Here is a 10335-nt window from a genome sequence, read left to right on the forward strand (position 1 = left end):
AAAATGAACTAGCTGAATCTGTTAAGAAAGTAGAAATACTTTCCAATCAATTAGAGAAAGAGCAAGAGGTGATTAAAGCCTGGAAAACATCTAGGGATGTAAGTGCTCAAATTGCCAAAGTCCAAGGAATTGAATCATTCTGTGAAACTGCCTGGGATAAAAATAAAAAGAAACTGGAATTAATTGATGGACTGTCAACGGATGTGGAATCAACGGATGATGAAAGTTATCCGTTGAAGGAAGAAAAGGAACATCCGTTGAAGGTTCCTCAATTAAAACAGGCAGATGTTTCTAAAAGAGAAAATCTAAAGAAACTCAACAAAAAGTTTGGTTCAACTTCAAAGAACTTTGTCAAAGAAGGAGCAAGCACATCCAAAGATGTCAGAAAGGTGAATGTAGGGCACATGACCTTAGAACAGTTAAACAATAGGCTCAAGATGGTTGAGGATAAAAAGGAATCCAAAAGGAAATCCAACAGAAATGGGAAGGTAGGAGTTAACAAACATAACAATTACACACCTGACAAGTATGCTCCTAGAAAAAGCTGTGTGCATTGTAGTAGTGTTAATCATCTATCTGCTAACTGTAAATCTATTAAGAAATCTCCCATAACTGTACCCTCTTCCATGCCTAACATGTCTGTATCACCTCTACATGCTATGCCTGTTATGTCTCAACAAAATCCTTATGCACATTTTGCAAACATGCCATATTTTAACAATCCTTATCTTGCTGCATTCAGTATGCCTCAAATGCCATACAATATGCCAATGTGGAATAACATGTATGCACAATCCATGCCTAATAATTCTATAAATGTGATGGATAATGTTGTGACTAACCCTACACCTCAACCAACCACATCTAAGACCAAGGTTGACTCAAACTCACCTAAGTCTAAAGATGCAGGAGGAATGAAGTCTAGGAGAAAGGCTAACAAGAATGGACCCAAGGAAACTTGGGTACCAAAATCAAATTGATTGATTTTGTGGTGTGCAGGAAAATAGAAGAAATCTATGGTACTTGGACAGTGGCTGTTCAAGACACATGACTGGAGATTTCTCCCTGCTCACAGAGTTTAAAGAGAGAGCTGGCCCCAGCATAACCTTTGGAGATGACAGCAAAGGGTTTACTATGGGATATGGCTTGATTTCAACAAGGAATGTCATCATTGAAGAAGTTGCATTAGTTGATGGTCTCAAGCACAACTTACTGAGTATCAGTCAACTATGTGATAGAGGGAATACAGTTTCCTTCAATTCTGAAGCCTGTGTTGTCACTAGTAAGGAAGACAACAAAGTGGTTCTAACTGGAGTTAGAAAAGGAAATGTGTACTTAGCTGACTTCAACTCTACAGATGCAGAATCTATTACTTGTCTCTTCAGCAAAGCAAGTTCAGTTGAGAGTTGGCTATGGCACAAGAAGCTATCCCATTTGAATTTCAAAACAATGAATGATCTAGTCAAAAAGGACTTAGTAAGAGGAATTCCTCTTGTTGAATTCTCAAGGGATGGTCTGTGTGATGCTTGTCAGAAAGGCAAACAAAGGAAAGCATCATTTCAGAAGAAGCTTGAAACAACAATTGATGAACCATTACAGCTGCTACATATGGATTTGTTTGGACCAGTCAATGTATTGTCAATAGCAAGAAAAAGATATTGCTTAGTGATTGTAGATGATTTCTCTAAGTTCTCATGGGTCTGTTTTCTTGGATCAAAGGATGAAGCAAGTGAAATCATTATCAATCACATCAGGCAAGTCAACAATCATCCTGACTTGAAGGTTAGAAATATCAGGAGTGACAATGGAACTGAGTTCAAGAATTTGACATTAAGGCTGTTCTGTGAAGAAAATGGAATCATGCATGAGTTCTCAGCTCCAAGAACACCTCAGCAAAATGGGGTTGTTGAAAGAAAGAACAGATCTTTAATTGAAGCTGCCAGAACAATGCTTGAAGAATCAAAGTTACCAACATATTTCTGGGCTGAAGCTGTTAATTGTGCCTGCTTCACTCAGAATATTTCTTTGATCAATCAAGCTAAAGGCATGACTCCTTATCAGTTGTTCAAGAGAAGAAAACCAACTCTAAACTTTCTTCATGTCTTTGGATGTAAATGCTTTATACTGAGGAATCAATCTGACCATAAAGGGAAGTTTGATGCAAAGGCTGATGAAGGAATATTTGTTGGTTATTCAGCTGGAAAATCTTATAGGGTCTACAATCTAAGAACCAACATTGTTATGGAATCTGTGCATGTTGTGTTTGATGATAAAAAGATTGATGGACTAACAGATGAGGGACATAATGAGAGACTCAAATTTGACAATATTGAGATATATTGTGATGATAGTGAAGAGGAGACTGATGGAGATGACACTTCAAAAGGGATTCAAAACATGCCCCTGGATAATGCACAAAATACTGCATCCATTGATAGAAGCAATGCAGTATCCGTTGAAAGACATAGTGCACCATCCGTTGAAGTACAAAATGAAGCATCCGTTGATCATAGTTCATCAACGGATAATCGATTTACATCATCAGTTGATAGAACTCCAAGTTCCCTGCAAAGGACCAACAACTCAGGGGGAGTTTCAACTAGTCAACACTCTGTCTCACATCATGACAATACTGAGGCCACCTCATCTAGAGCACATCTTCCACCACAAAGGAAATGGACCAAGAATCATCCCTTTGAACTGATCATTGGTGATGCATCATCTAAAGTGCAAACAAGAAGAGCTACTCAAGATGAATGTCTGTACAGTAGTTTTCTATCTCAGGAGGAACCTAAGAAAGTGGAAGAAGCTCTATTGGATCCAGATTGGATATTAGCTATGCAGGAAGAGCTAAACCAATTTGAGAGAAACCAAGTTTGGAAGCTGGTACCCAAACCAAAGAACAAGAGTCCTATTGACACAAAGTGGGTATTCAGAAACAAGATGGATGAAAATGGCATTATCATAAAGAATAAAGCCAGACTGGTTGCTAAAGGCTATTCTCAGCAAGAGGGAATAGATTTTGATGAAACATATGCTCCTGTTGCAAGACTTGAAGCCATCAGAATATTTCTAGCCCATGCAGCCCATGCCAATTTCAAAGTCTATCAAATGGATGTCAAGAGTGCATTTCTAAATGGGAAATTAGAGGAAGAAGTCTATGTAAGTCAACCTCCAGGATTTGAAGATCCAAATTTTCCAGACTATGTGTATTATCTGTTGAAAGCACTCTATGGACTGAAGCAAGCACCTAGAGCCTGGTATGAAACCTTATCAAAATTTCTTTTGGAGAATCACTTCACTAGAGGTACTGTTGATAAAACTCTCTTCTTTAGGGATGTTAATGGCTCTAGTATACTTGTTCAAATTTATGTAGATGACATAATATTTGGCTCTATAGATGATAAACTTTGCAAAAAGTTTGCTAAGCTAATGCAAAGTAAATATGAAATGAGCCTAATGGGAGAACTAACCTATTTTCTTGGTTTACAAGTTAAACAAGTTAGTGATGGAATTTTCATTAGTCAAACTAAATATATTTATGATCTTTTAAAGAAGTTTGACTTAATGGAATGCTCATCTGCAAAAACTCCCATGGCCACTGCCACCAAACTTGAATTAAATAAGACTGAAAGGTCTGTGGACATTACAAGTTATAGAGGCATGGTTGGTTCACTTTTATATTTAACTGCTAGCAGACCATATATAATGTTTGCTACATGTCTGTGTGCTAGATTTCAAGCTGATCCTAGGGAGTCTTACTTAATTGCTATCAAGAGAATTTTCAGATATCTCAAGGGTACACCAAATTTAGGAATTTGGTATCCTAGAGAATCTGGCTTTGATCTAATTGGTTATTCAGATGCAGACTATGCAGGTTGCAAAATAGACAGGAAAAGTACAACAGGCTCCTGCCAATTCCTGGGAAACAAGCTTGTATCATGGTTTAGCAAAAAGCAAAATTCAGTCTCTACTTCTACAGCTGAGGCTGAATACATTGCTGCTGGAAGTTGCTGTTCTCAAATGTTATGGATGAGGAATCAACTCCTTGATTATGGACTTCATGTTGATAGAATACCTATCTTTTGTGACAACACAAGTGCCATAGCCATAACAGAGAATCCTGTACAGCACTCAAGGACCAAGCACATTGATATCAAGTACCACTTCATTAGGGAGCATGTCATGAATGGTACAGTGGAACTACATTTTGTTCCAAGTGAACAACAAATTGCTGACATATTTACCAAGCCACTTGATGAATCAACATTCACAAGATTGGTAAGTGAGCTAGGTATGCTTAATTACTCTTAAAATTCATGTCTTCTTTGCAATTTGATGAGAAGCCTGAAATATATTAGTTGCTAGAACAAATTTGACTTTTAACAAAGTTTATTCCATCAACGGATGTTCCCTATCCGTTGAAAGTCAAAATTGCTCTATCAACGGATATTCATTATCCGTTGAAAGACAAGTATATCTCTGGAACTTTTATCCGTCAACGGATAAAGCTGAAGTACCTTTCAACGGATGACAATTTACATTATCCGTTGAAATGTCACATCAGACGTTTGAGGTGTTTCACAGCCGTTGATTCTATTTTCTTAACCGTTGATACCATACATACATCTGTATGTATTGGTTTTAAAGGTAGTTATTAGAATACTTACAGTTTATTCTTTAACGGCTGAAATTCACTAACACCTACTTATTGATTAATCCTTTATTTATTTCTTTTTCTTTGAAAGCATATAAGCCCTTCTGATTGTTCATTATTACTTTACGCTTTCTTAGAATTTCAAGCATTTACCATTTTCTCTCTGCAAAACCTTCAAGTTATTCTCTGCAATTTCTACTCACAACAATGGCACCAGTCGTGAAGATTATGTCTCAATCTGGGTTCATCTACGAGAAGAACAATTTCATAGCTCTGGTAGAAAAGAATGAAGCCCACTCAGATTATCACAAAATGATGGACTTCATCAAAAACTGTAAACTTAGCTATGCAATGCTGGAAGCCCCAACGATTTTCTGTGAAGTAGTTGAGGAGATTTGGACAACTGCTGAGTTCAACTCCATGGATATGACTATCTCCTTCACTCTCAAAGGTAAAAATCACTGTATTAACTGTGATGACTTACAAGCATGTTTTAAATTACCTGAGAACAATGCCATGACACCACACACTGATAGTGATGTATCCAGCATGTTAGATTCCATAGGTTACTCTCTTAACTCTGCTAATTTAGGGGGTATTAGACGAAAAGGCCTTAGGAAAGAATGGAGTTTTCTTGGGGATGCCTTCATAAAGGTTTTCTCTGGGAAAATTAGTAATTTTGATGCCATAACTTCATCTCTTGTTAATATGTTCTATATGCTTGTTTCTGATAGGTACTTTAACTTTAGCAACTATGTGATGCTAGAATTAGGTCCTAGATTAGGTAACAAAGCTAATAGACCTAATAACATCTATTATGCTAGATTCTTTATGTTATTGGATAACCATGTTGATGAAGGTTTAGTCATAATCAATGAGAATAATAAACTCAAGTGCTGGGCACAAGAGAAAAGAGTTCTTGCAGACTTGAAGAGAATGGATCTAAACAGCAGTGTGCAATTGGTATATTTACCAATCATGAATGCACCCCAGGTAGGTGAGGTAATTGCTTCTACAACTCCTACTTCTTCCAACCCCTCTATTTCTTTATCTTCTAGTGTGGCCATGAAATCTGTGTCAATGCCCCAACAGATTTCTACCAAGGTCACCAAATCTAAACTTTCAAAATCCAAGACAAAGAAAACCACCTCTGTTGTTTCTCAAAAGACAACAGTTGTAACAACAACCATTAACCCTGAGGGAAGTGAACAGGGTGTGAGTGGTGAGGGGAGGGGTGAACATCAAAGAAACCCCCAGGATAAGGAAGGAGAGTTGAGTGCTTCCCAAGCTAGCCAAGCCCCAGTTTCTCAAAAAGCTGTGGTGGTTGAAAAGGTTTCTAGCACATCCCTAGTAGCATCCTCCCAAAAGGATGTTACTATTGAAAAGAGTTCCCAACCAGGAACACAGAACAAAAGAGGGAGGGACACTAAAGCCAAACACTCACCTACAAAAGCTTTTATTTGAAGGAAGAAGGCTAGAACCCAATCTTCTACACAGGGTGCACACACTGCACAGATACATCCATCTGTCTCTGTGCCTTCTCAAACTCAGTTTGATGTGACTCCAATAAATGTGGAGTCACAGCCCCATTCTCTCACAATAACTACACATCAATCACCAAATACTTCTTCACCATCTCTGGATGTGGATATGTTATTCCCATCAATTCCTGATTCTCCCTCTTTACAACTCAGGGAGGAGCCCCACTCAAATACAGGTGATCATCATCTTTTAGATGATTTGTTGGATCACCCGCAAATTCTTTCAGATATAATTGAAGGATCTGTATCAACACATATCAAATCAATCTATACAGATTCAACAATTATATCACTTTCAATTTCATCTTCTTTTCCTTCTTCAACGGATATCACTCATCCGTTGACAAGTGGTTGCTCTTCAACGGATAAGCTTAACAGCAGTTATCCGTTGATAACAACAGTTTCAACTTCAACGGATATTCCACATCCGTTGATAGTCTCTACACAAATAACTGAAATGATTCCAAGTGTAGAAGACATGAATACTGTGCAATCACTTTTAGGATTGAGGGCAGGGAGTGAAAATTTGAGTGAGAGGCTGGGTTGCTCCCAGGCAAAAGGAGAGATTGAGAGCACAAAAATGCATGCTATTTCTTCCAGCATGGCAAAAGTCAGTGAGTGGAGTACCACCTTAGAAGGTGAAGGTGAGGGAGTGAGATGTGTGAGCCAGGGGGAGCCCCTGATGCAAGAACATAGAGAAAAAGAGAGATAAGCAGGTACAGTTGATACAAGGGTGGAACCAGCCATTGCTCATGAGTCAATGATTGTGGATGATGCTGAAAAGGAAAGACAATTTCAGCAACATTACAAAGCTGTAATTGATAACATTTCCTTGGATGCTGACACTTTTACTCATCCTGTGACAGCCTATCAACTGTTGGCTGCTCAGGGCAATGAGGAGGCAGAGAGGACACTACATCTAGTGCACTCAACAGAATCTCTTCAAAGGGATAAAGCTGCTATTAACAGGATGCCTTCTACAGCTGGTGAGCCATCTGAGGAATTTGGAGTAAATTCTGATGATGATGACTCTATTTCTTCTGATGGAAGCATGAACATAGGGGGAGATCAAGACCCTAATTCCATTCCTAATCTACCTGAATGGGCCTTGACTAAGGAGCATAGAACAGGTGAATTTAATGTCCACTTGGTCAAACAAATCATCACTATTCAACAGGCCATTCAGAACACTTCAAATGAAAATATCAAGGCTATCCTCCAAGCTCACCTGGACTCACTGCATCTCATGAAGTTGCAGAAAGTAAAGCAAGATATGAGTCTAGATGATCTCAGGAAAGATATTGCTGACTTGAAATCCTTCACTTCAGAAAAATTGGATTCAGTCATGCCCTATGGTACTTTGCAGGACTTGGTTTCGAGATTGAAAAAGGAATCAGTTACTGAACAAAGGCTGGCCAAGTTGGAAGACAGAGTTCAAGGAATTGAAGATTCTGTGGCCACCCTTCTTCTCAACCAACAATCTCAAACCAATCTCCTAATGCAGCTGGCAAAAGCACAAGGCTTGACCCCTCTCCTTGATGATAACAAAAAGGGGGAGAATAAAAGGGAAGGGGAAGGAGAGCCCTCTACAAAGATTCAGATATCTAAAGTGCTAGTTCCTGCCATCACTACCTCTCCAATCATTCAAATCAAGGGAAAACCTGATGGAATTGATTTGATTCAGCTAGCAGCAGCTGAAATACAAATGAAAGAACAATGGAGGAGAATTGATGAAAGGTTGCAATTGGTGTTTGGTTCTACACAAAATAAATCAACATCTGTGAAATTTAGCACAAAGATTGAACCAATCAACATGGAGCTCAAGCCAGTAGGGAGAAATAAGGTTGGAGAGACTTCTTTCAAGAATTTAAAACCTATGGTTCTAAAGCCTAACACTAGATCCAGTATGGACTCCACAAAGAATCCCCTAGACTTTGCTCAGATGCAGGAAGTAGACTTTCCTCTTCCAAAACCTGATGGAGACAAAGTTCTAAGTGCAAGCATCATAAAGAAGAAGGAGACCAAGGACAAGGGTGAGAGAATGGACATGGCCTTTATCTATAGAGAGGGAAAGAGTATCTGTGTGATGCAAGGACATCCCAAATTTCTAAAGGCCAAAAGGGAAGAAACCAGAAGGTTGAAGAAAGAAGCTGTAAAACTCAAGGCTGACAAAAGAGCACAAGCAAAGCTTGAAAAACAGCTAAAGTCAAGCCAAGTTGAAGAAATGAAAGGAATTGAAGTCAGGGGTGAAGAAAAGATTGCTAACTTAGATGAGGTTCTTGGGAGCATATTTGGTGAAAATATGGAAGAAAGAGAGGAATGGCAGAAGGGAAACAGAAGAAAGGCCAAGGCACACAGAAGGAGTGAAGATAACCCTGAAGATACCAAATCTATATCTAAACCACTACCTTCCATACCTAAACCTTTTGTTGCTGATCCCTCTATAAATATCCATGGTGAACCAATCATTCCAAAAGAGGAACCTATTGATTGGGACAACATCACATTGCCTACCTTTTTAACCACTCTACCACTACCAAAGAAACAGAAAAGAAAATCTAAATCTACACCTCCCCTAACCTCTAAGAAATTCACTCAAAAACAAAAACCTAACCCTAAGCCACCCATTTCTAAAGATGATTATGTTCACATCTGTGACATAAAAGAAGCTTCAGACATTAATCTCTATCTGGATGAGCTGGAGGAAGTAAGGGGAATAGCTGCCTACAGACAGCTACCAGAGAGATTGGTTTTCAGATATAAGGGAGCTGGGGAAAGAACATGGCCTCTCTACAGGATTCTAAATGAAGGCTACTCTACCTTGATCAGAGTCTTTTCAGCCATCAAAAAGGATTCTGGCTTTACCAGAACAGCCAAGACTGAAATTCTCAACAAGATTGCCAACATAAGGAAGACTTGGAGGGAACCAAATGCTTTGCCCAGAACCTTACTCATACAAGAAAGGGGAACTAAAATTCACAAATCACCTCATTGGTTGATGGAATTTAGAGATGACAAAGGAGTCAGAAGATTTTTCAGACTTGAAGACCAACTCAAGATTGCCAGCAATGAAACTCTCAAAGAAATGCAATCTAAGTTGGATATCAGTGATGAAGATGAAGCTGAATTCTTCAGACAACTCCAACTCCAATTTGAGGAAAATGACAAAGGGCTAGGAAAGAAAACCAGGGAACAAAGAAGAAAATAATGATTTGCTCAGGCTAGAGGAGCACCCTTGGAAATACTGTAAATCTTCAATTATCTCCTAGTACATACACTTTTGCAGCACTTTTATATTTCTACTTAGTTTCAATTCAAATATTTGTTAAGTGTTTTGTTATCATCAAGTTAACCCTGAATTTATGCCTACAATTCTTATAGACATAAATAGGGGGAGATTGTTAGGAATATATGTGCATTAGTTTGATGATATGTTTAACAAAATACTTAAGTAGAAATTTAGTGTCAGTAGCCTCAACGGATAAGACCACTTTGGCTATCCGTTGATGGTGTAGCTTTACTTAGAAATAAGTCTAGTATTGTAGCATATTTCAGTCTCTGTATTTAAAATGTAATTCTTAGAAGTTGAGAGAAACTATAAGTCATGTTGACTACTAGATGATATGCAGATAGGAAGGCCAATTGTAAATATTTCATGCCTTGTAATTTTGTATAAATGAAGTGGTATCAACGGATGACTTAAAGACCTTCAACGGATGAGAAGCTAAGCTTCAACGGATGTCTCTAAAGCTTCAACGGATAACATCCTTCAACGGATGAGAGCATCAACGGATAAATGCATCAACGGATGAAAGCTTCAACGGATAACATCCTTCAACGGATGAAGTCATTAACGGATGAAAGCTTCAACGGATGTTCTGCTAATTAGCCGTTGATAAGTGGTAGTTGTACCTACAGACAGAGGCACATGGGTTGACAGAGAAAACTGAGATGTGGTAGCCGAATTTCAGGATCAACAGAAAAAGCAGCCGTTCTTCTTTAGTACAAAGATGCAATAGTCAACAAAGTACTGGAGTGAACAGGAAAAGAAGCAAGTGAAGAACTTATTTTACTATTGTAATTTTATATTGTTTTTCACTTGTACACTTGGTAATATATAAACCAAGAAGAAGCTAG

The sequence above is a fragment of the Apium graveolens genome, unplaced genomic scaffold (assembly GCF_009905375.1).
Source record: "Apium graveolens cultivar Ventura unplaced genomic scaffold, ASM990537v1 ctg7464_2, whole genome shotgun sequence".
NCBI classification, from domain to species: domain Eukaryota; kingdom Viridiplantae; phylum Streptophyta; class Magnoliopsida; order Apiales; family Apiaceae; genus Apium; species Apium graveolens.